This window comes from Setaria viridis, chromosome 4, assembly GCF_005286985.2.
Source record: "Setaria viridis chromosome 4, Setaria_viridis_v4.0, whole genome shotgun sequence".
In the NCBI taxonomy this organism is placed as follows: domain Eukaryota; kingdom Viridiplantae; phylum Streptophyta; class Magnoliopsida; order Poales; family Poaceae; genus Setaria; species Setaria viridis.
The window spans coordinates 6,949,227-6,976,294 of NC_048266.2; positions in this window are offsets into that span (position 1 = coordinate 6,949,227).

Below are 27,068 nucleotides of genomic sequence, written 5' to 3' on the forward strand. Positions count from 1 at the left end.
GCCTGCGCGCCGCCCGCGCCCGCGCCGCGCCGCCCCACCCCGCGCCGCGCCCGCGCCCGCCGCGCCGCCGCCGCGCCCTGCCGCGCCGAGCCCGTGCCGCGCCGCGCCCGCACCGCGTCACGTCGCCCGTACCGCGCCCGCTCGCGCCTTGGCGTTTAGCGCTTGGCTCAGTGCGTCGCGTCGTGTCGCCGGTCACCGGTCGCCGCCCCTGTGGCCTCGACGACCACGCCGTCACGCCATCCACGAGCTCCACCACTCCGGCACGCCACCGGTCAAAAGTCCGGCCGCCATCATCACCCCGGCCCTCGCCCGCCCGCGCGCCGCCTATAAAAGGGGAGAGCCGAGCCTCCACCTCCACACCCTCACCACGAGCACCTTGCCCTCCTCACTCCCACCACCAGAACGCCAACGGCCATTGCTCTTCTCAAGTTTCTGGTTGTCTCCAGGAAGAAGAAGGGGTAAATCCCTCTCCTCGCGATCCAGCCCACTAGTTTCCCTTATTCGCGAATAGGCCCTTCCACCATTCCAAAGGTATTTACAGATAGGCCCTTACTCTCGCGGTTCAGTCCTAAACCCCGTTTTAAAGCCCCTAATACTCCCTTAACCCATCATTTCATGTGCCAAACCTCCTCCGATTAACCCCAAACTCGACCACGGCCTCCTCTCATATATCTCTGCCGAGGCATATCAAAATCCCACGAAAATACCCTTCCTACCTATTTTCCGTTCATGTTTCCTGTTCGGAGCTCATCGGGTAAAACCCTTTTTCCTTTTATTTATTGTGTGCTCGTTTGTGTGTGCCGTAGATCGCGGAGTACCCGAGGAGGAGCGCGAGGAGGAGTTCGACCGCGAGCCCGAGCCCGAGGACCAGTACCGCGAGCAGGAGCTCCCAGAAGGCTTTGAGAACGGCAAGTCCAATCTCACCCTTTGATGCATATTTTAATACCCAGTTTTTCAGACACAACCTATTGGCCTGTTTTATAAAATGCATATTGTTTTATCGCAAGACATGGTTGGATAGCCACCCCTTGATTGTTATGACTATTCCTTGTTGTCCCATATTTATCTCTAAATATGAGTTGCTCTGTTTAGATGATAAATACTGCTAAGAATGCTTAGGAACTCATTATCCAAATTCAAACATGACTGCACCTGTTTACTCGAAAATTAACGTGTGAGTATGTTTAACTGAGGAGTTGGGTTTTCGGGTGTTAAGAGAGGTGGTGGATGAGATGGATGGATGTTTCCTGTGTGGAACTCCGGATTGATAGGCTCGTACCTCAGTGGTTGAGCAGTGTGGGAGATATCCATCTTGTCATGGCTAAGGACCGAGTTGATGTGTCATCCTGCCTAATTCCCTCATCGTACAACCACTCGACCGTTGTATGGGCAACGGCTTAGCATAAATCCCACTAGCTAAACTACTAGGCTTCAGGTGTGCTGGTGAGCAACGGGAGGCCTTGGAAAAGGACTAAGCTCTTGGTGACTTAGGTCCCGGTTACGGCCCCGTGGATGGGTTGCTAACCCCTTGAGCGCTCTCGCGATGACTAGTCAGTGTTGGCTAAGGTGGGTAATGGCTTTGTTAGGATCCGTACCGACACTAAGGTGTTCGCGATACGGTACCCTACTTGTGGGAAAAGTGTACAACCTCTGCAGAGTTAAAACCTATCCGGGTAGCCGTATCCACGGCATTGGACGAGTTACGGCCCGGTCACACAACTAGCTTTTGAGGATGACTGGTATTTTTACTGCGTGTGTGGGTGCGTGGAATTTTGGGAGTGTCCGGCAGATGTGCCGTGCGCTACGGCGGACGGGGAGTCCGGTAGCGATAAAACTTGGATTCTTTGTGTAGGATCAACCCCACTTGATATATATTGTGTACTAAAATGTTTTCAGGAAACTTCTTTGAAATGGAACCTTGCATGTGTCTAAAATTCAGCTTTACTGCAAATAAACCCCAGCTTATTCCTTGATTATTCTTGTGCATACTCTGTTGTATCCCCCCTCCGTGGATGGGGTTGGACTTGCTGAGTACTTTTGTACTCACCCTTGTGTTGTTACTTCAGAGGAGGATCCGGACTTCGTCGCCGAGGACTTCGAGTAGGAGGTTGCGTCTGCACCCAACGCTGCCTGTGGTGTTGGCCCTTTTGCAGGATGCTTCCGCTGACGCTTAGCTCCGATTGCAGCCCGGAGTCCGACTGGACTGCAACTTGGATTTGTGTTGTTATTGCCTTAGTCTTGCTCTGGGTGTGGCTTGCCCGCCCGCTCCTTCGGGAGTTGTACGGTTTCTGAACTATCTGTTGAATAAATGTGTTATCAGCCTCCTGGGACTGATAATTTGGATCACATTTAGTCTCTACTTATGTGGGGACGCTTCAGGTGGTATCAGAGCCGTCGTTGGCCGTAGGACGTAACCATTAGGACCGGAAGAGCCTTTTTGACCAAATTAAATGATTTACCAAAATTTCTTGCTACCCCTGCTCAATTGCAAAACTGATTTACACCCCGATTCTTTCCAGATGGCCGAAGATGGATGGACCAACAGCCACTGCCTGGAGGAGCCCGGTTTTCCCAGGTTGCTGTTCGCCTGCATGGACCGCCTCGGAATTTACGAGCGCCCGGAGTACTCCAGCAGGGAGTATGAGGACCGTGGGACTCTCCGGTGCGAGATGACCATCTTTGTGGGCAGGAGCAGCCGCTTCCCCGACATTCAGCCTTGGAATGTGTCTGCCACTGGTTTCCAGCGGAAAGACACTTACCAGGCGGCAGCTCGGAAAGCCCTGCGCTACCTGTGCCAGATCTACGAGCGGCACATCGGACGCACACCGATGAAGTTCTACCCGCCTGTCAAGAAGAACCGCCCGGTTTGGCTGGCCCGGGTGAGGACTTTGGAAGGACGTGGGCAGCGCGAGGATGACCCCACCGTGCTCCATATGGCTGCCTACCTTCTCACTTTGGATGAACTCTGCGATGAGCAGGCCGCTCATTTGAAGCAGCAGATCCGTAGAGCCGAGGACGCCGAGATTATGGTGAGGAGGCTCCAGGTGAGATTGGCAGCAGCTGAGGCCCGAGCCGCGGCCGCCCAAAGCAATGAGGCCCTCGCCATCGAGGCCCTCAAAGAGGCCGAGGACCGGCACGCACAGGCCCTGAAGGAAGCCCACCGCTCGGACCGCACGCGGAGGAAGATGCGGATCGTGGAGGACGACGAGGCCCCAGTATTGGATGGAGTTCCTGTTGCCCAGGGGTCCGGGAAGCGGAAGAGCCCCGATGCCACGCCAGCACCACCGCCTTCGGAAAGGGACTCTGAGGTGGCCAATGAGCTCCCTCCCACGGGTGAGACCTTGAGAGATGAGGTGCTGGCCCTCCTGATTCCGCCAGAAGACCACTCCGCGCAGTGTGCAGATTCGTCCCGCGAGTAGAGTGTCCAGCCAGAGTTTGCCCGAGGGAGTGGAGTCGTCATGGTCCGTGGTCCAGAGTTGCACTCCAGAAGCTGTCCCGAGTCTAGACTTGTACCCCCCCAGTTGTGTCGTTGTACCGGTCGTGTAGCACGTGTTTTGGCCCTACCCCAAGTGTTGTACCGCCCCGGCAAAATAATAAAATCATTTATGCTTGTTGTTTGTTAGTCTGTGTGCTTGTCGACAGGAGGTGGATTCTGTCTCTTCGAAAATTCGAAATAATTAACTAAACATCACCTTAATATCCAAATCCAAGTCTCATGAAGGTTCACTCAATCTGCAGATGCCTCCCAAGCGTGCCACCAGGACCTCCCCGAGTCAAGCACGTGCCACTCCCAGTGCAGAAAGACAACAGGAAAGGCAGGGACCACCACCAATAGTGCACCATGAGGAGCAGGAGGTGAATCAGCCCGAGGGTAGGGGGGAAAGTCAAGTGGGAGCACAGGAGCCACCGCCCCCACCGGTCATTGACCTGGTACAAGTCATGAACAACCAGACCCTTCTGCTGGAAGCCTTGGCCAATGCCATCACTCGCCAGAGACCCCGTGGACAGGGTATGAATGAGAAGCTGACAGACTTCCTCCGCACCAAGCCACCCACTTTTGGCGGGTCCATCAACCCCCTGGACGCGGATGACTGGCTGCGGGTCATTAAGAGGAAGCTAGAGCCATTCGGCTGTGAGAGCAGGGACAAGATTCTCCTGGCTGCACACCAGCTCACTGGGACTGCTTTAGCTTGGTGGGAGAACTACTGCACGGCCGCCCAGGATGCCTCCACTATCACATGGGATGAGTTTGTGACAGAGTTCCGCCGCTATCACATTCCTGCAGCTACCATGAAGCGCAAGGCGGATGAATTCCGTGAACTGCGCCAGGGCAACAAGTCTGTGGAAGAGTACACCTATCAGTTCATGGAGTTGGCCCGCTATGCTCCAGAAGAGGTAGACAAGGATGAGAAGAAGCAAGACATGTTCAAGAAGGGCTTGAACGCAGAACTGAGGACCCTGCTTACCCCTCAGATTTACCCTGACTTCAACACCCTGATGAACATGGCCATTCTGACTGAGAGGGCCAAGGCAGATGAAAGGAGAGACAACAAGCGCCGGTTCCTGGACAGCAAGACCCACCAGCAGGACAGGTTCCAGAAACCAAGAAGCTTTGGTTACCCCATGCCCAGGTCCCAAGCTCCCATGCAGTACAGGACCCAGTCTTAAGCCTCCGGTTCTCATCAGACCAATGCCCCATTCAGAAGCCAGAACCCTATCAAGGTCCCACAGAACAGCGCCAGTCAGGTCACCAACAACGGCAGGGCATGCTTCAACTGCCGTGAGCCAGGGCACTTCATTGCCAACTGCCCCTACACCAACAAGCCAGCTGCGTCAGCCTTCTCCAACGCAGTGACTGGGCCAAGGGCAGCAGTGTCAGGAGCCAACCGTGTTCCCGTCCGCAGCAACAACCCCGGCCACAACAACAACAACAACAGCCAGCAGATGAGGCAGCCCCAGCAGTCGTTTGGACGAGCCCGCGTCAACCACATCAGCGCGCAAGAGGCTCAGGAAGCTCAGGGCGTTGTACTCGGTGAGTTTCTAGTCAGCTCAGTATTGGCAACAGTACTCTTCGATTCTGGAGCATCACATTCATTTATATCATCAAGCTTTGTGGATAAGCACCACATACCTACAGTACTACTAAAGGTACCCCTAATAACCCGGACGCCTGGAGCCGACATCCAGTGTCGACTAGGTTGTTCCCGGGTAAGGATCAATTTAAATGGGGTAGAATTCCTAGCCGATCTAGTAGTACTTAAGTCTAAAGGAATAGATGTGATCCTTGGAATGGATTGGTTAAGCCTACATGATGGACACATAGGATGTGCTGATAAGGTAGTGCGCCTAATTAATCAGGATGGCGTGCAGGTAACCTGCCACACCCGGGGAAGTGGGCCTGACCCAATGGTTTTTAACATGGAAGCCACAGCCATAGAAGGAGTTCCGGTAGTGAGTGAATACCCGGATGTTTTCCTGAGGAACTACCTGGAATGCCCCCGGATAGGGATATAGAGTTTGTGATCGACCTTATCCCTGGAACCTCCCCTATAGCCAAGAGACCCTATAGAATGGCAGCATCTGAGTTAGCAGAGCTGAAGAAACAGCTAGGTGAACTGCAGCAGAGTGGCTTTATCAGACCCAGCTCATCCCCGTGGGGAGCCCCAGTGCTCTTTGTCAAGAAGAAAGATGGAAGCATGAGGATGTGCGTGGATTATCGCGCACTAAATGAGGTCACTATCAAGAATAAATACCCCCTTCCCAGAATAGATGACCTATTTGACCAGTTAAAGGGGGCCAAGTATTTCTCCAAAATAGATTTGAGATCAGGGTACCACCAGCTCAAGATTAAGGAAAGTGATATCCCGAAGACAGCTTTTGTTACCAGGTATGGCCAGTTTGAATTCACAGTGATGTCCTTTGGACTGACCAATGCCCCTGCTTATTTCATGAATCTCATGAATAAGGTGTTTATGGAAGAGTTAGACAAGTTTGTCGTGGTCTTTATCGACGACATACTTATCTACTCCAAGAGTGTCCAAGAGCATGAGCAACATCTGCGAGTAGTGCTGGAGAAATTGAGAGCCCACCGACTTTATGCTAAATTCAGTAAATGTGAATTTTGGCTAGAGAAGGTGGCATTTCTTGGACACATCTTGACTGCAGAAGGAGTAGCAGTCGACCCCGAGAAGGTGGAAGCCGTCTCCAACTGGCAGCAACCCACCAATGTTAGTGAAATCAGGAGTTTTCTTGGTTTAGCTGGGTATTATCGGAGGTTCATTGAGGGATTCTCCAAGATAGCCCGACCTATGACAGAGCTACTCAGGAAGGATAAGAAATTCAGTTGGACCGAGGCATGTGAGAGGAGTTTTCAGGAACTGAAGGGAAGATTAACGACCGCCCCAGTGTTAACCCTACCGGATATCCAGCGGGACTTCGTCATTTATTGTGACGCTTCTCGCCAAGGGTTAGGGTGTGTCCTGATGCAGGATGGAAAGGTAGTGGCTTATGCCTCCCGTCAACTTAAGCCCCATGAACAAAATTACCCCACCCATGACTTGGAATTTGCAGCCGTAGTGCATGCCCTCAAGATCTGGAGACATTACTTGATCGGGAATAAGTGTGAGATTTACACTGACCACAAGAGCCTAAAATACATGTTCACCCAACCAGATCTGAATCTAAGGCAAAGAAGATGGTTAGAATTGGTCAAGGACTATAATCTGGAAATTCACTACCACCCCGGTAAGGCCAATGTGGTAGCGGATGCATTAAGCAGGAAATCCTATGGGCAGATCGGACCTAAGGACCCCCACTTACAAGAGGAAATGGCCTGATTAAATGTGCATATCATTCCTCAGGATACCAGCCGCAAGCTAAGTGTTCAGCCCACCCTAGAAGAAAGAATCCGAGAGGCCCAAGGCTCGGACCCGGACCTGGTGAGGATTCGCAGGCAAACCGGAGAAAATAAAGCCCCAGACTTCCGAGTGGATGAAAAGGGAACCTTGTGGTACAAGAATAGGATTTGTGTACCCAAGGAAGGTGAATTCCGGCAAACCATCATGGATGAGGTCCATAACTCAGCATATTCCATCCACCCGGGATCCACCAAGATGTACATGGACTTAAAACAAAAGTACTGGTGGAACGGGATGAAAGCGGACATAGCCCAGTTCGTCGCTCACTGCGATATTTGCCAAAGAGTTAAGGCCAAACATCAGAAGCCATCTGGGTTACTGCAACCACTACCCATTCCAGTTTGGAAATGGGACGAGATTGGCATGGATTTTGTAGTGGGATTGCCCAGGACTCAGAAAGGGAATGACTCCATATGGGTGATAGTGGACCGACTCACTAAGGTTGCCCACTACTTGCCCGTACGGACCACCTATGGTGGAGAAAAGCTAGCTCGGCTCTATGTGGACAACATAGTGAAGTTGCATGGTGTACCTAGCAGAATTGTTTCGGATAGGGGGACCTAATTTACCTCTAGATTCTGGAAGAGTCTTCATAAGGCTATGGGCACCAAACTGGACTTTAGTTCAGCTTATCACCCCCAGACCGATGGCCAAACAGAGAGAGTAAATCAGATCATGGAAGACATGTTGAGGGCATGTGTCCTTACTTATGGCAAGGATTGGGAGCAGAGTCTACCATATGCAGAGTTCTCATACAACAACAGTTACCAAGCCAGCTTAGGCATGTCACCGTTTGAGGCTCTCTATGGAAGAAAGTGCAGGACCCCATTGATGTGGTCAGAAGTGGGAGAGCGCACCCTGATAGGACCTGCCTTTATCAAGGAAGCAGAAGAACGAGTAGCTGAAATACGAGAGAAGTTGAAGGCAGCACAGTCTAGACAGAAGAGCTACTCAGATAAAAGGAGACGAGAGTTAATTTTCAGTGAGGGGGACTTCGTGTACCTTAAGGTCTCTCCGATCCGAGGTACCCGGAGGTTCCAAGTGCAAGGAAAGCTGGCCCCTCGGTATATCGGACCATACAAGGTGCTAAAGAGAATTGGAGCGGTAGCCTACCGTATCCAGTTGCCCGAAGAAATGTCGGATATCCACCCGGTGTTCCATGTATCCCAGCTGAGAAAATGCCTGAGAGTACCAGAAGAGCAAATACCGGTGGAAACCATAGATTTGCAGAAAGATCTGCGATATCAGGAGGTACCCGTCAAGATTCTGGACACAGTCACCAGAAGGACAAGGAATTCAGCGGTACGGATTTGCAGAGTTCAATGGAGTAGGCATGGTGAGGAAGAAGCCACTTGGGAACGCGAGGATGCGTTGAAAAAGGAATTCCCCCATCTGTTCAGGACTCAGCCGAATCTCGAGGACGAGATTCAATTTAAGTGGGGTAGGTTTGTAACGCCCGTAAAATACACCCGGTTAAATCACCCGTTAAAAAACACTTTCCAAAATCTTTCCGACCGCCGAGCTCCGTCAAATCCTTTCACATCCGTCGGACCCGCCGTCATGGCCCCGACCCGTCAATTCCCCATTTTCCACTCCCCGTAATTTTCGCCGCGTGCCCGTCAATCCGTCACCGCGCGTAGACGAATCCTGAAAATTTCGCCATCTTTTTCCCCTCCCTTCCCTCTCTTTCTCTTCCTTCTTTCTTTTTCTTCCTCCTTCTTTTCCTTCTCCTTTTTCCTTCTCCTTCTTCCTCCCCTTTCTTTTTCCTTTCTTCTCTCTCTTCTTTTACTTCCTGGCACCCCACCCACTTGCACCGGCCCCCCCTCCCCTGCCTGGCACGGGCGCCGAGGCGCCGGGCCGCGCACGCGTGCGCCCGCGCGCCGCGCCGCGCCACGCGCGCCCGCGCCCGCGCCCGCGCCCACCGCCGCCCGCGTCGCGCCGCCCCGCCCCGCGCCTGCGCGCCGCGCCCGCGCCCGCCGCGCCCACACCGCGCCCTGCCGCGCCGAGCCCGTGCCTCTGAACCAGCCATTTCTTCTCAATTGACGGGTCTAGGGGCATCCTGCGAGAGTGTGGGAGCTGTTGGGGGAGTCGTGGGAACCGCTTGCGCCGTCTCCGTGCGCCGCCATGGCCGGCAGCTGGCCGAGCCACAGCCGCCCGTGGAGGGGCCAACTCGGACCGCCTCCCGGCGAGCTGCGGCTGGGCGCGGATGCACCTGACCTAGGCGCCGCCGCCCCGGCCCGCTCGACCGCCGGCGAGCCGCCGTTAGCCAGGCCGCCCGGTTTTTCCAACCGCCGGCGCGCGCCTCTGTTCTTGGCCAGGGGAGGAAGAGACCTGTAACGCCCGTAAAATACACCCGGTTAAATCACCCGTTAAAAAACACTTTCCAAAATCTTTCCGACCGCCGAGCTCCGTCAAATCCTTTCACATCCGTCGGACCCGCCGTCATGGCCCCGACCCGTCAATTCCCCATTTTCCACTCCCCGTAATTTTCGCCGCGTGCCCGTCAATCCGTCACCGCGCGTAGACGAATCCTGAAAATTTCGCCATCTTTTTCCCCTCCCTTCCCTCTCTTTCTCTTCCTTCTTTCTTTTTCTTCCTCCTTCTTTTCCTTCTCCTTTTTCCTTCTCCTTCTTCCTCCCCTTTCTTTTTCCTTTCTTCTCTCTCTTCTTTTACTTCCTGGCACCCCACCCACTTGCACCGGCCCCCCCTCCCCTGCCTGGCACGGGCGCCGAGGCCCCGCCCCGCGCCGCGCCCGCGCCCGCCGCCGCCCGCGCCGCGCTGCCCCGCCCCGCGCCTGCGCGCCGCCCGCGCCCGCGCCGCGCCGCCCCACCCCGCGCCGCGCCCGCGCCCGCCGCGCCCGCCGCGCCCGCCGCGCCGCCGCCGCGCCCACGCCGCGCCCTGCCGCGCCGAGCCCGTGCCGCGCCGCGCCCGCACCGCGTCACGTCGCCCGTACCGCGCCCGCTCGCGCCTTGGCGTTTAGCGCTTGGCTCAGTGCGTCGCGTCGTGTCGCCGGTCACCGGTCGCCGCCCCTGTGGCCTCGACGACCACGCCGTCACGCCATCCACGAGCTCCACCACTCCGGCACGCCACCGGTCAAAAGTCCGGCCGCCATCATCACCCCGGCCCTCGCCCGCCCGCGCGCCGCCTATAAAAGGGGAGAGCCGAGCCTCCACCTCCACACCCTCACCACGAGCACCTTGCCCTCCTCACTCCCACCACCAGAACGCCAACGGCCATTGCTCTTCTCAAGTTTCTGGTTGTCTCCAGGAAGAAGAAGGGGTAAATCCCTCTCCTCGCGATCCAGCCCACTAGTTTCCCTTATTCGCGAATAGGCCCTTCCACCATTCCAAAGGTATTTACAGATAGGCCCTTACTCTCGCGGTTCAGTCCTAAACCCCGTTTTAAAGCCCCTAATACTCCCTTAACCCGTCATTTCATGTGCCAAACCTCCTCCGATTAACCCCAAACTCGACCACGGCCTCCTCTCATATATCTCTGCCGAGGCATATCAAAATCCCACGAAAATACCCTTCCTACCTATTTTCCGTTCATGTTTCCTGTTCGGAGCTCATCGGGTAAAACCCTTTTTCCTTTTATTTATTGTGTGCTCGTTTGTGTGTGCCGTAGATCGCGGAGTACCCGAGGAGGAGCGCGAGGAGGAGTTCGACCGCGAGCCCGAGCCCGAGGACCAGTACCGCGAGCAGGAGCTCCCAGAAGGCTTTGAGAACGGCAAGTCCAATCTCACCCTTTGATGCATATTTTAATACCCAGTTTTTCAGACACAACCTATTGGCCTGTTTTATAAAATGCATATTGTTTTATCGCAAGACATGGTTGGATAGCCACCCCTTGATTGTTATGACTATTCCTTGTTGTCCCATATTTATCTCTAAATATGAGTTGCTCTGTTTAGATGATAAATACTGCTAAGAATGCTTAGGAACTCATTATCCAAATTCAAACATGACTGCACCTGTTTACTCGAAAATTAACGTGTGAGTATGTTTAACTGAGGAGTTGGGTTTTCGGGTGTTAAGAGAGGTGGTGGATGAGATGGATGGATGTTTCCTGTGTGGAACTCCGGATTGATAGGCTCGTACCTCAGTGGTTGAGCAGTGTGGGAGATATCCATCTTGTCATGGCTAAGGACCGAGTTGATGTGTCATCCTGCCTAATTCCCTCATCGTACAACCACTCGACCGTTGTATGGGCAACGGCTTAGCATAAATCCCACTAGCTAAACTACTAGGCTTCAGGTGTGCTGGTGAGCAACGGGAGGCCTTGGAAAAGGACTAAGCTCTTGGTGACTTAGGTCCCGGTTACGGCCCCGTGGATGGGTTGCTAACCCCTTGAGCGCTCTCGCGATGACTAGTCAGTGTTGGCTAAGGTGGGTAATGGCTTTGTTAGGATCCGTACCGACACTAAGGTGTTCGCGATACGGTACCCTACTTGTGGGAAAAGTGTACAACCTCTGCAGAGTTAAAACCTATCCGGGTAGCCGTATCCACGGCATTGGATGAGTCGGCCCGGTCACACAACTAGCTTTTGAGGATGACTGGTATTTTTACTGCGTGTGTGGGTGCGTGGAATTTTGGGAGTGTCCGGCAGATGTGCCGTGCGCTACGGCGGACGGGGAGTCCGGTAGCGATAAAACTTGGATTCTTTGTGTAGGATCAACCCCACTTGATATATATTGTGTACTAAAATGTTTTCAGGAAACTTCTTTGAAATGGAACCTTGCATGTGTCTAAAATTCAGCTTTACTGCAAATAAACCCCAGCTTATTCCTTGATTATTCTTGTGCATACTCTGTTGTATCCCCCCTCCGTGGATGGGGTTGGACTTGCTGAGTACTTTTGTACTCACCCTTGTGTTGTTACTTCAGAGGAGGATCCGGACTTCGTCGCCGAGGACTTCGAGTAGGAGGTTGCGTCTGCACCCAACGCTGCCTGTGGTGTTGGCCCTTTTGCAGGATGCTTCCGCTGACGCTTAGCTCCGATTGCAGCCCGGAGTCCGACTGGACTGCAACTTGGATTTGTGTTGTTATTGCCTTAGTCTTGCTCTGGGTGTGGCTTGCCCGCCCGCTCCTTCGGGAGTTGTACGGTTTCTGAACTATCTGTTGAATAAATGTGTTATCAGCCTCCTGGGACTGATAATTTGGATCACATTTAGTCTCTACTTATGTCGGGACGCTTCAAGACCCGTGACCAAGGGGGCCCGCCCGTCAGCCGCAAGGATGGGAGGGAAAGAAAAAAAGGGCCAGCCATCCGTTTCGGGCCGAGGGAAGGCGCCGGCCTAGCTAGCCCGCGCGGCCTAAAAGAAGAAAGAGAAGGTGGGCCGGTGGGTGAAAAGAAGACCGTGGGCCGGATTAACAGGCCGATCGCCGGAGAAAGAAAAAGAAAAAGAGAAGATGGGCCGGCCGGTGGAAAAGAAGGGGGGAAGAAGGGGAAAGCCGACCCAAATAAGCCTGCCTCAAAGAGGCCCACGTGTCGCAGGTTAAGAGCCGGCGGGCCACCTTTCGGCCCAAGGAAAGGTTCCGGCCGTGGGCCCCACTCGTCAGTGAAGAAGAGAGGGAGGAAATAGGAGGCCGGATGGGCCCTAGGTGGAAGTGATGGTGGGTAGAAGAAAGCTGAGTGAGAAAAGTTTGGGCCGGGGGTTTTAAATAAACCTTAGGTTTTTCTTTTATTAGATAAATAGGTTAAATACGGTTTTCACTATTTAATTCACAGGAAATTCTAGAAGTGCCCAAAATTAGTGAAACCAATTTTGTTAAGTTTGTTTTATTTTCCTTTATGCATTAAAATTCTTAAACCCTAGGAAAAATAATAAAAATTAAGGTATTTATTTAATGCCTTTTTATTTAAGGTATTTAAATAAATACTTAAAACTTTATTAAATGTATAAAATTTGAGTTATGCTTTATTATCCACAAACCATTATTAAGTCATAGGAAATAAGTTTTGAGATTAGAAAATTATTATAATGCTTTTAAAAATAAAGAAAAAGGTCTAAGATAGGATTAGTAAAGAAAATAAAATAGTGGGTTAATCTTTTCAGGTTTTTGTGTGTTGGCTTACAACTTTATCATGATAAATTGTATAGTCCTTGTTGGCTTGCAACTTTATCATGAAGGAAAGTTGTATAGTCTTGTATTCAAAAGTTTGCATCTCTAACTCTTGCATATACTGAATCGTAGACGTCACAACTCCTAAAGTGGAATTCATGGAATTCAGCTGGAGATGGACAGCACTCGCGAAATGTGGAGTGCCTCTTTTAATAAAGAAGTTTTCCGAAGAACTAACCTTTGTTGATCCCAGGCAAGCCCCGGTGCATTTATACCTATCTATTTTGGAGTTATCATTTCATGTGTCCAATTATCGGTTATTTGCTTTATGTATGCACTAAGTCTAGGAGTTGCTTGAAACCTATTCTTGTGTATGATCATACCTTGTTTTAAGGACATCTTTGCCACTTGTTCAAACCTTAGAAGATAACCCAAGTCTAGAAATGCTTAGTTGCTTAAATGCTTGGTTTACCAACCTTAAGGAAAAACTTTGAGTCATACATGTGCTTTATGGAAAGAAGGCTTGGAAATTGAGAAGCGGACAGAAGCTAGAGATGTAGTTCTGTCTGCTAGTTATTTTGGTTAAGGCACGATTCGTTGTCTTAACCTTTGATCAAGTGATAAGCATCTGATCACTTACTGGGTATGGGACCAGCAAAGCCCAGTAGGTTAGTAAACTCTCTGATCGGGAATACTTCGTACCCGCGCTTGACGTGCTGGAGATTGGCAGGGGCGTAGCCTGAAACTCACATGGTGATCAGGCCAGACGTGGGGTCCCATGTGGGGGTGCGTCCCTGGGTCCGGGTAGTCTTATTCCCAATCATTGGATTTGCTGATCGAAAAGTCATTACGTACGACCTGTACAGTCGTATATAGCTGGTGATCAGGGTACTCTCCTGCAGGATGTAAATGGATCCGGATCGCCGCAATTCTCGGTTATGAATGCACTTGATCACTGTTGAGCATCGTAGTGTAAATTCATGAATGTTATACCTTGCTGCTAAACGAGTGATGTATGGCTTAAATACCTTATTGTTGTATTTACTCTTTTCTCATCATCTAGAATGGTTAGGTAATAACTTAACCCAGATAAAAGATAAAACTAAGGCATCACTTGTAGTAAGCTTTTTGGCAAAAATTGCATTAGCCAAGTACACCAAAAAGCTAGCATACACTTCCAAAGGAAGCTATTATATTGGTTAGTCGGGTAAGACTTGCTGAGTACTTCGTACTCAGGGGATCCCTTGTTGTTATTTTCAGAAAACCAGTAGGGACCCACCGAAGAGGAAGCTCCGAAGATCTAGGGTATCTTATGAGTCTCATGATACTCTAGAAAAAAAAACTTAAATGTTTATTTTTTTCTTCCGGACTGGTTCATGTTTTAAATTCTTAGAACCACGCTAACCTGCACTATTAAGTTTGTTTCAAACTATGGTTGTAATATATCGTACCTTTGATATGTCTATAAAAATGTAATATATGTTGATATTATCCCATCGTGGATATTATCCTGATGTATGGCTATGAGACACGTCGTGCATCCTTCGAGGAGTCCTAGGGACACTCGACGGACTACCGGACTTACGCTGTTTTAGGTGCGTTTCGGATAATTGCTGTTCCGACAGCGATTAGGCGCACTTAAACCAGCTTAAGTTGGGCGGTTCCGCCACACTTTTGTTCATCACCCGGTCATACCGCCACCAATCTACCAACATATACCGGCTCCCCAACCGCTAATTCATCAGCAGCAAGTAGACTGGATGGCAAGGATAGCAGAGGTGATCCAAGAACAGTTCGGTTTAAGGCCAAAAGTACAGACTTACACGTACAGAACACCATACCCGCCCGCCTATGATCTACTGCCGTTTCCCCATCGGTACAAAGTTCCCGACTTCACTAAGTTTTCGGGGCTCGATGACACCTCCACTGTGGAACACGTGAACAGATTCATCATCCAATGTGGAGAAGCGGCTACACAGGATGCTCTGCGCGTGCGACTGTTCTCATCGTCCCTGTCCGGGTCGGCTTTTCAGTGGTTCACTATGCTGCCACCCAACTCCATAGTTACTTGGGCCGACTTGGAGAAGCAGTTCCATAAGTACTTCTACGTGGGAGTACATGAGATGAAGCTCTCAGATCTGACCAGCCTCAAGCAAAGCAGCGACGAGCCAGTGTCCACTTATGTGCAGAGGTTTAGAGAAGTCCGAAACAAGTGCTACACCCTAGTCCTGACCAATGCGCAGCTGGCCGATATTGCCTTCCAAGGTCTCCTGCCGCACATCAAAGAGAAGTACGCTTCCCAAGAGTTCAAAAGCCTGCATCAAATCGTTCACCAATTGTCCGGTCAGGAAGTACGCCCCTTTGATCAGCGAAGAAATTTTCAGAAGAAGGTGGCATATCTGGAGGGATCTGAATCCGAAGAGGAGGCGGAAATCGGCCTAGCAGAGTGGGTTAAGGGGAAGAAGCCGATATTGTGTCCTTTCAGGAAAAAGAAACCAGAAGCGTTCGGTTTTGACACGTCAAAGGCTGACAAAATTTTCGACCTACTCCTCCAAGAAGGGTAGATCAAGCTTTCACCCTATCATACGATCCCATCGGCCGAGCAGCTGAAAAAGATGAAGTATTGCAAATGGCACAACGCCACGTCCCACGACACAAACGAGTGCAAGATCATCCGTCAGCAAATACAATCGGCCATCGAGCAAGGCAGGCTCAAGTTCGAAATCCCGATAAAGCCAGCAAAACCAATGAAGATTGATCAGCATCCTTTCCCCACCAACATGGTTGACACGGGAAGAAACGCGCTTCAAACAAAGTGCTGACGTCGGAATCGGCTAGAAAGAGTGGCGTTGTGGACCTCAGGAATCAAGCTACAACCGAAGACGTCAAGGGGAAGAGACGGATGGATGATGAAGGTGAAGGATCGGAAGGCCCGCGCAGACCCATCACTTCCCAATTCTTGCTCAACAAATACCAGTGGCAACAGGAGAGTTCAAGATTTCGCGAAGAAATGATGCGATGACATGAAGATCATTGGCGATGCCCGTTCTTCATCCATTGCTGGGAAAATAACCTCAGGTTGACATCGGCCAATAATTGCCCAGAGTGCAGCGGTCCATATCGCAATAATTGCCCGTTCAGAAGGTCTCGCTCCAAGGATAGAGGATTAAAGCCAATCAGCAGAAACTGGCGCGAGCAAGAGGACCGGCGCCTTTCAGTGCGTGATCGGCTGGGGGGCAGAAGTGACCGATATGATCGGCCAAAGGACACACGCGAGCGATACGATGAGCCAAGGGGCACGACCGACCAGCACGACCGACCAGGGGGCAGAGTCAGCGCACATGATCGGCTAGAAGAGATGGCCGATGCTCGCGTGTCAGACGAAAATCCCCTGGGACGGGAGCCAGAATGGGGGCGCGCCAGACCGCCGGCCAAACCGGTGAACCCCAGGTGGTGCCCTGATGGATTGACCAAATCCCAAAAATAAAGGATCCAACGTCTGCGCCAATGGGAACAACAAGAAGAAGAGCAGCAACAGAAGGTGGATAAGAAAAATGATAGACCTCGGGTTTGGCACCCCAAAAGAAACGACAAGGAAAAAGACGTCAACCAGGAATCGGCCGTTGATGTCAGCATGGTGTTCATCTTGCCGATGGAGTTCATGACTCTCGCCGATCGGTATGACACGTCGGAGATGGAGGGACAGATGGCACAATTGGCTTTGGAGCCAATGGCAGCCACCTTTGAGAAACCCGAAGACAAAAAACGACAACACCTTAAGGTGTTGTTCCTCAAAGGGCACGTCAATGGACGACTTGTCACCAGGCTACTAGTAGGTGGAGGCGCTACAGTCAACATCATGCCGTACGCCATGTTCCGGAAATTGGGTAAAAGCGACGAGGATCTGACCAAAACGGACATGATGCTCAAGGACTTTGAAGGCAATGTGTCTCCCACCCGCGGGCCACTTTGCGTCGACCTCACCATCGACAGTAAGACGTTTCCTACTACTTTTCTTTATTATTAATGGCAAAGAGTCCTACAATATGTTGCTCGGTCGCGATTGGATACACGCAAATTGTTGCGTCCCATCTACAATGCATCAATGCCTCGTACAATGGGTCGGCGACAACATCGAGATAGTCACCGCCGATTCCGCCTACAGCGTTGCTGCAGCTTACACGCAACAGTGGAGCTGCGAACACGTCAAGTGCATATCCGGAAGAACTTGGGACACCGATTTTCTAAAAGTGTTCGATTTTGGCCTACAACCGATCCGAGCAGTCGGCTTCGAGGATTCAGATTAGATGGATCAGTTCGTCCGAGAAGATGGGAAGCTGGGGCACGGGTTTACGTCGGCCGATTCATTAGAGATGATAGATCTAGGTGATGGCACCAAACCAAGGCCGACGTACATTAGTGCTAACTTGGATCCAGAATATAAATGTAAATTGACAGATTTATTGAAAGAATTTAAGGATTGTTTTGCCTGAGAATATCATGAGATGCCTGGTTTAGACCGGTCCATTGTTGAACACCGGTTACCCATAAAGTTGGGGTATCGGCCATATCAGCAACCCGCATGATGATGTAATCCTAAAATTTTACCCGATATAAAGGCCGAAATTACAAGGCTAATTGAAGCGAAATTTATTTGGCAGTGCCGTTATGCCGAGTGGATCTCCAATATTGTACCCGTATACAAGAAAAAAGGAAAGCTGCGCGTGTACATTGACTTCAGGAACCTTAATCAGGCTACACCGATGGATGGATATCCAATGCCGACAGCCGATGTGTTAATAGATGCCGCCGCAGGACATAAAGTCATCAGTTTCATGGACGGAAACGCCGGGTACAATCAAATATTAATGGCCGAAGAAGATATTTTGAAAACGGCTTTCAGGTGTCCGGGCCACCTTGGTTTATTCGAGTGGGTAGTAATGACCTTTGGATTGAAGAACGCCAGCGCTACATATCAACGGGCCATGAATTATATATTTCACAAGCTTATCGGCGTACTGGTGGAGATCTACATCGACGACATCGTGGTCAAGTCAAAAGGACACCAGGAACATCTGGCCGATTTGCGAGAGGTGTTGGAATGCACAAGGAAGCATGGTTTCAAAATGAACCCGAACAAGTGCGCATTCGGCGTGTCGGCCGGGCAATTTTTGGGATTCATGGTTCATGAGCGCAGGATAGAGGTCAATCGAAAGATCATAGCGGCTATCAAAAAAGTCATGGCCCCACAGAACAAGACTGAGTTGCAGTCCCTAATCGGCAAGGTTTAACTTTATCAGGAGATTCATATCCAACCTGTCCGGACGTATTCAAGCCTTCACGCCGTTATTAAGGTTGAAACCCGACCAAGAGTTCGTATGGGGAGAAGAACAACGAAAGGCACTAGAAGACATCAAGCAATACCTAATCTCACCACTTGTACTGGTCCCACCACAAGCTAACAAGCCGTTCAAGCTATACCTATCGGCTGATGAACAGGCTATCGGATCGGCGCTGATACAGGAGTTCGAAGGAAAGGAACGAGTGATATATTATGTTAGCAGAAGACTTCTGGACGCCGAGACGAGATATTCCCTGGTAGAACGATTGTGCCTGTGTCTTTATTTCTCATGTACCAAACTCAGGCACTACCTATTATTGGCAGAATGCATAGTCGTATGCAAGGATGACGTGCTGTCGTTGCCGATTTTGAAAGGGTGGAATTGAAAGTGGATCTTGGCTTTGTCAGAGTTTGACCTAAGATATGAATCGGCCAAAGCTGTCAAAGGTCAAGTCATGGCCAATTTCGTCGCCCAGCACTGCGGACCAGAAATTGCTGTCGTTGAGCCGGTTCCATGGACTCTATACTTTGATGGTTCTTCATGTGGGGCCGGGTCAGGAATCGGGATCATTCTCATATCGCCTCGGGGGCAAGTTATGATTTCTCTCTACCGATAGAAGCATCAGCGACCAATAATCAGGCGGAATACCGAGCCGTCCTGAAAGGGATACAATTATTGAGAGAGATCAAGGCCGACGCTGTGGAAATTTTTGGGGATTCCATGCTCATCGTAGACCAATTGACAGGGAGGTCTGAATGTAAAGATGATGTTTTGAGAATTTACTACAAAGATTGCCTCCAACTTTTGAAGGAATTCAAGTCCGCAGTTATTGAGCATATTCCCAGAAGCTATAATGAGGAGGCTAACAGACTTGCCCAACATGCATCCGGGTATCGGCCGATTCAAGGCACCATGGCTCTGGAACTTGCGGCCGACGATTAGCGAAAAGAGATTGCCGATTACTTAAAGGATCCATCTAAGAAAGTGGATCGGCGAGTGCGTTTTCAAGCCACAAAGTATGTACTACTAGAAGATGATTTGTTCTACCGAACGATTGATGGGGTTCTGCTCAAATGCCTGGGGACGGAGGAAGCAAAGATCCTGATGGGAGAAATCCACGAAGGCGTGTGCGGAGCTCACCAATCGGCTCATAAAATGAAGTGGAGGATTAGGAATAACGGATATTATTGGCCGACGATCCTTGAAGACTGCTTCAAATATTATAAAGGGTGTCAGGATTGTCAGAAATTTGGAAATGTACAACGTGCGCTCGCATCGGCCATGAATCCGATAATCAAGATATGGTCGTTCAGAGGTTGGGGAATAGACCTCATCGGTCAAATTTATCCTCCATCAAGTAAGGGACATAAGTTCATATTAGTAGCTACTAACTATTTTACCAAATGGGTGGAGGCGATCCCACTAAAGGCCGTGACATCGGCCGCTATGGTCGATTTCGTAAGAGACCACATTGTCTATCATTTCGGTATCCCTCAAACTATCACGACCGATCAAGGAACGATGTTCACTTCGGGAGAGTTCAAGGAATTTACTGCCGATATGGGAATCAAATTGCTAAATTCTTCTCCATATTATGCTCAGGCTAACGGCCAAGCTGAATCGTCCAATAAGGGGATAATAAAGTTGATCAAAAGGAAAATTGAGGAACAGCCTAAAAAGTGGCATTTGTGTTTGACCGAAGCTTTATGGGCTTACAGGATGGCCTGCCACGGGACTACTAAGATATCCCCTTATCAATTGGTGTATGGTCACGAAGCAGTATTGCCTTGGGAGTTAAGAACGGGGTCAAGACGTACATCGCTTCAGGATCAGTTGACAACCGACGACTACTCCTCACTCATGAAAGAGGAACTCGACGATTTGGCAGGTCAACGACTGAGGGCCCTGATCAGCATTGAGGAAAATAAAAAGAGAGTGGCCAGGTGGTACTACAAGAAGGTTAAAGTCAAGCAATTCTCCCGAGGAGATCTGGTATGGAAATTGGTGCTGCCGATTGGGGCTAAAGATCCTAAGTTCGGTAAATGGTCGCCCACTTGGGAAGGGCTGTATAGAATCGGCCGATGCGCTTCCGAAAATGCGTACATACTGGAGACGATCGAAGGAGAATAATTCACAAGAGCCTTGAACGGGAGGTACCTGAAAAGATACTACCCTAGTATATGGGTCGATGCATAAGTGGTTTTGGAGCATATCAAGATGACACGGCCAGCTCCTGGTAAATTGTGTAGCCGATGCAAAAACAAAATCACCTCGAGAAAAAGATATTCGTTCAAATCGGCCGATTTATTATTCGGTACGAACGATAGGGTACACGGCCGACACGGTACAGGTCGCCCTTAGAATAAAAAATACCAACACTTCTGTTAACCGCGTCTTTTCTTAAGATCCTTCTCTACCCAATCTAATTCTATCAGGAGGCGGTGCTCCTTTCCTCCACATCCTTCATCGCGGCTTCAACCTCAATCTGGCGTGGAAGAGGGTGGCTCCGATCCAGCGGTGGTCAAGACGTTCTCACCGCGGCATCTTCAAGGGCAACTGGACGAGGAAGTGGATTACTCCTTTCGATTGGCGGCCGCCTGGAGCAGTTGGCGTCGATGTGATCCCAGATCCTCTGAACTTCAGCAGGGATGTGGTCCCTGAGTTCTTCGCGGTGGGCTCTGATCAAATCTCTGTCCTCCTGAGACAAGGGTTCGTCAGAAATGCATGATCTCGATTGCTCATTCCAATTCAGGGCTAAGACGTCTCGACTAAAAATTGACAGATAGCCTCTCGACGTCAGGCTGATCAAAATGTCAAGTCAGGAAATAGAGGATAAAGGAAAGATGTCATACCTGGTTAAAGAAGGAGAAGGAGAAGGAAGAAGATGGAGAGGACATCCTGGTAATAGACAGGTGGTATAAACTGCTAGAAGGGAAGAGGGCGAGCGAGGCAAGTGCCCTTGGAAACAATACGGGGTCTCATACTTATAGGAAGAAAACAGGCAAGAGTTTGGTAAGATGAGTCTCGTCGGAGTAAATGGAGTAATAAATTAAAGGCTGCCACAAAGGACGGATCAGAATTGGATTCATACGTCAAACGGTTGAAAACTTTAATGTTTTACAAATGCCAGCACTTTTACAGTTCATCCCAGAAGGGCATTAATGGCCGCAATCGCTCGCTGCCTAACTTGATCGGCCGAGTCTAAAACTCGCTGGTCATCATCCACCGATCCTGGGACTTCTGGCATGTGGCGATGAAGTCTGATTGCTTCGTGGGCCAGGTGTTGCCTCTCTTGCTTTAGATCGGCGATGACAGAGGGGAGGTCTTGGAGTTTCTTCGCTTCAATGGCTAAGTCTTTGGTCACCTGCTCCATCTCCTTAGCAAGTTCCGCCCTCCGGCGCTTGAGGCGATCTATAGCACCGACGATACCTGGACGAGAATTTTCAAGGAAGTGGATCCGGTGATGTACCTCTTGGGCTCAGTGCTTGTAGGAGTCTTCCTCCTCATGAGTTTTAGCCAGCTTAGCGCGATCGGCCATATGGCGCAAAGCCCTGAACACTGGGATCCACATTGATTTAATGTACCCGGCTAGCTCCAGGGCTTCTTCCGCCTCTTCCGGGCCTCGGCCGCTGACATCGCTGAAGAGCTGCCGAATCGGCGAGGCATCCTCCACCAATTGGCCGATGTCTTCTTGGAGGAGGGTCCGTATGCTCTCAAGTTTGGCACGGATGTCATCAGGGATTAAGCTCAAGGTGACCTGACGTGAGGCAACCTCCTCATCATCAGAAAGCGCGACCGCAAAGGAGAAGAGACTGTTATTGGGAGTATCCTATTCCTGCAGAAGAAACAAAATAAAAAAATGGATTAGCCGACGGTAATATGAAATTGGCCGATTCGGGTGACAAATCTCTTACTTCTTTGAGATGAATTTCTTCTACTTGTGCCTGCGGGAGTGCTACCCTTGGTTCAGGAGCTGGTGCGGCTGGCTCATCAGAAGAGGAGGATTCGACGATTATTGGCATCTTGCTCGGACCGGCCTCTTGGAAAGTTTTCCTAGCCGATGGCTGTTGAGAAAGTACAGTTGACATACCAAGAGCCTGCATCAGGATCGGTGAAGCTGTTGATTAAGTATCAAAGAATTGAGTTAAGGGGTTCTATACCTCAGTGGGAGGAAGCACCGGTGCTCCGATTTCTGCTTGGGGCGTTGCCGATTGCTACGGAGGCACCGAGGCAACTTGTGCGGCCTAACATAAAGAAGAAGTCAGTATTGGGAGAATACTCAGAAGGGCGTGAACATGAGGTTACCTGAATGGCTTCTAGTAGCAGGGATGCAGCGGTCGCTCCAGCTTCTGTAGCAGCTTGGGGGTCAACCTCCTTGATGATCGGGAGAATCGGCGCAGCCAAAGATTCCGCCGACGCCGCCGTAGATGGATCGGACGATTCCATACGGGCGCGCACTCGGCGGCTTGTCTTCTTTACAGTTTTCCTTGGTGTTTGCTTCGATCGGCCGGTGGTGATGTCGTCAATCGTCGGGGCGCGGTGGCCGATGAGTGGGAATTCCGTGTATGGATGGCAGTTCTCTATCGGCTTGCCACTCCGGCTGCGTTTCGGAGGAAGTTAACTCCCGGACTGTAAAAGAAGGCAAGAGTTAGTGACAAATTTGTGGCATAAGAAAGAAAATAACATCAGAATCGGCTGAAGAATGAGCAATACCTCTGCACTTGGGTCGATGTTCTCAGGATCCAGGTCATTGCAATATGTCGTGGGGGATGCACAAAATAGATGTTGTTTCCATTCTACCCACCATAGTTTAAACGGTTGGACAGCAAAAGGAGCTACTATCCAGTCGTTCAAATCAATGGTGCTGGAGTCAGGCACTCGGTCGCACAGCTGATTGTGGTCAAGGCCCTTGGTGAGCCCGCCTCGGAATTGCACGCGACCGGCAAAGTAGACTCGAATCGGCAGCTGACCTAGGCCAAATTGTCGTGCCACGACTGATGGGTTATAAAATTCATAAGTAGGGGCATCCTTCCCCGAGAAAAAGTTTGCCGGCAAGATCCCCGGTTTAATCAAGACGTCCATGAGGTCATTCTCAAAGGTGTTGGTCGTCGAATCATAACAGAAAGGGAGTTCAAACAGTGGCTCTGCCCTCTAATACGGGTAACAACTGATGGTTTCTTCACTAAAGCTGTTATAAAAACATCTGAAATATTCGGCTACTTTGGTAGCAGTAAGCTGGCAACCGGGGAAGACTGATGCTGCCTCGCTGAAAGAAGTGCATCGGCGCCGTACAGTGGGGTTTTCTTCCGATTCAATGTTGGGGAAGGTCATGTGCTCCACCCGGTGCTGGGAGATCTTGCTCATATACAAGTTGAGCCAGAGATTAATAAACCACCAGGGGCCAATTGGGTTTCCAATCGGCTCTCCTTTGGATAGTTTGACGCTAATTTGATGCAGCATGTGGTAGGCTGATCCCAGCAGGTGTTTCCCAAGGGGGACGGAGGCTCCTCTCGATAATGCTTCGGCCAAAGCTTGTGTGTTGGAAGACGGACCGACTGCTCTGCCACAGAAAAGATGTTTCTCCAACCACATCATCAGAAAGGTCGCGTACTCTCTCTCTGAAACGGCCCTGGTCTTCATGTTGTTCTTGATGTACCCCTTCCACCCGCCGATTGCTTTTGTCTCCAGCCGGTAGGACAGCTTGGCCAGATAATGGAAGGGGGTATTGGGAGAGGAAATATCGAGACCGGTCAACATTACTTCATCGGCCAGAGTGGGGGTCATAGGCCTGGCCGAAAAGGAAGGCATTGAGGGCATCGGACCAGAAGTAGGAGGCTGCCATCACCAATGGCTCATTCCTCTCCATCTGAGACATAGAAAGATTGATACACTGGCCGATTTTTTGGTCGTCCCATTGAACCCTCTTGGAGTTGGCTATCCTTTGGTACCATTCTTTCCAACCCAGGGTTTCATTCGGCCAAGATCTAAAGGTGCCTGACCACTGATCCAATTCCATTGGGGATTGTTTGAATGGTATTCTATGAGTTTCTAAGTTTATCAGATTGGTTGGGTCTGGACTCCCCATGGGGCCTAAGCAAATGAGACCGGGAGCATCGGAGAGGCGAATGGTGATTTGGTGCCTAACCGCCTAAAAAGGTAATAAGGGAAGAACTAAGAATGGATCTAAAAGCTAATGCCTGGGCAGTAAAAGTAAAAAGAAAAGTTCTGGTAAATACCTCCGGGATGAAGGTCATCGTGGCTGGCGGGACCGCTGGTGGAGCTACCGCCGCCGAAGCCGTCGGTGGGACCTCTATCGCCGATGAAGCTGTTGTCGCCGCCGATGGAGCTGCTGCCGCCGCCACTGGAGCCGCCGCCGGGATCTCTGGTGCTGGTGAAGTTCCTGACGGCGCCGCCATTGGGGAGATGGTGTGGAATGTGGATGAAAAGGGGGTCGCTGGAGGATGTGATTGGAAGCTAAGGAGGCGCTGGAGGAAGATGGAAACTAGTGCGCCAAGAAAGGAAGTTACTAGCTTGTGAAAAAGAAGTGCGGAACATGCCAGTATTTAAGGACGGTTCGAGAAGGGGTAAAGGTGGGATTTTTACCGCGCCGTCTACACGAATTTCGAGGGAGTGGTTGTCTTAGGCGCCCGTTTCGAAACGGTTGCAATCATCAGGTAGGAGACCGCGAAACGGAAGGATATTTTTAATGCGTTTGTTTCGGAGAAGAAGTTGAAAGGAATTTCGAAGTAAAAATTATGTTTTACTCCGAAACTGGGGGGCATGTGTTGACACCAGATTTTGACACGTATGGAATCGGTGTCAAAGAGGAGAAAGGACTGGCCGATGCGGCGAGTTGAAAGGTAACAATTGGAAATCGGCCGATTGGTGCTACAGTTGGAGATCGGCCGATTGGCGCTGCAGTGTTTTGGCGGACGGAGTTGGTAGAGATTGGCTGATTGAAAGACTGGAGCAATTGGGCCAATATGGGCTTAAAGTGGATTAGAAAGAGAAGATGAAGGAGGATTGGCCCGCAGAAATACAATAACCAACTCCGATACGAGTTGTACTTGTAGATATTCATTTTCGTTTAAAATTAGAGATAGATCCTAGTCGGTTAGGAAATTGGTTGTAACAGGCTATAAATATCTATCTTTAGAGATCTGTAAAAAAACACATCAATCAATACAACAATCTACTATTTCCTCGTACTTTACTTTCAAGTCGGCGACTTCGCCAATACTTTTCTTCTTTCACGAGTTCATACGGGTTGGCAGGGCTGCATCGACACGATCTCCGGCTGATTCTGTAAGTTCCATTTATCGAGTAATATCTAAGCTTTAACTTCGGGCGTATTGCTGTTGTTTCGTTTAGATTTATTCACCAGTTATCGATATTTACTAGATTATAGGTTTTACCTGTAGTTCTAGTTTTATCACCAGTTATCCAGCTTGAGGTTTGAGCTATCGGCTTTATTATTGTTATTCTTTATTTATTATTTTTATATATAGCCGATTAGATCTATTTCAAGTGTTGCTCTTGTAGCGTTATCTAGTTTACTCTAGTAGTTTTCTTCATAATTGCTACGTGGTTGTCGGCTGTATCATAGCCGATTATCTTTTTATAGCAAATCGGCCGATTCACCGATACGCTCCTCGAGATTGGAACTTTAGCCGATCGCAACTCCTGGAATTTGACACGTTTTACTCCTTGCCAATCAACAGGTCAGATTGGCTGGCACGCCGCGCGAACCGCACCAGGGCGATCACCCGAACAGGAGTTAAGCAGATTCTCCTGGGTCGTGTATCCGACACCAAGGATCAATCGGCTGACTTTTTAGCACCAACAGAAAGGTTTCAAAGAGCCAAACAAATGATGGTATGGTCTGTCAAATAACAATGCAGCCCCAAAAATGATAGTCTGCATGTGATGGGTGGTTCCGAGGAATGGAGCAAAAGGCATTTCAAACTTATTAGTTTCAAACGTTGTGTCAAATGACACAGCATCATCGAAGCATGTGTAATCCATGATAGATTACCATCTGCCCAAAAGAAATTAGCTATCCGACCATCTTTCTTGTCTATTTGCATAGCATAAAAAAATGTTGGATCCTCTATCTGCTTACGCTTCAAGTATTCCAGTAGTGTTTGTGTCATTGGATTCCAAGTACTTCTTGCGCTCACGGCCAATCTCATTGTTGCAATCCATCCGTGAGAATGGCACTTTGTCAGCTCCTCCATAAAACTCCTTCATAAACTCAAAACCTGGGCTAGCTTCATCCCGGATTCCCTCATCTGCCCAATTAGCTTCCTATCCGCTTCTTGAATACTTTGTTGGGACCTCAGCTTGTCTCTTTTATTTGGTCTAGCAAGGTAATGGTTATGATCAAGTATAACCTTTTGCACCGTCCAAATCCGCTCTTTACTAACACTAAACTGAATACGAGCATCGCAATCCGTCCTTGTAGCGTGCCTTGATGACATAGTTTCTCGATGACCTTCGTTACTGCAAACCAAATATTTCTGATGTAGAGTCCCATCTCCTCATTGCTTTGTATGGCTCTTTTTAATACTAAACTCAATCTTACCAGCATAGGTGTTGTACATCTCATAAGCTTTATCCTCTTATTCGAAAGCCATTCCAAGAACGATCATAGGTTGCACAACTTCATCAGCCATGTGTTGTACATTAAGTCGAGAATTGGTAGAATTAATATGACTTACCTCTACGATACGAAATAATACGATA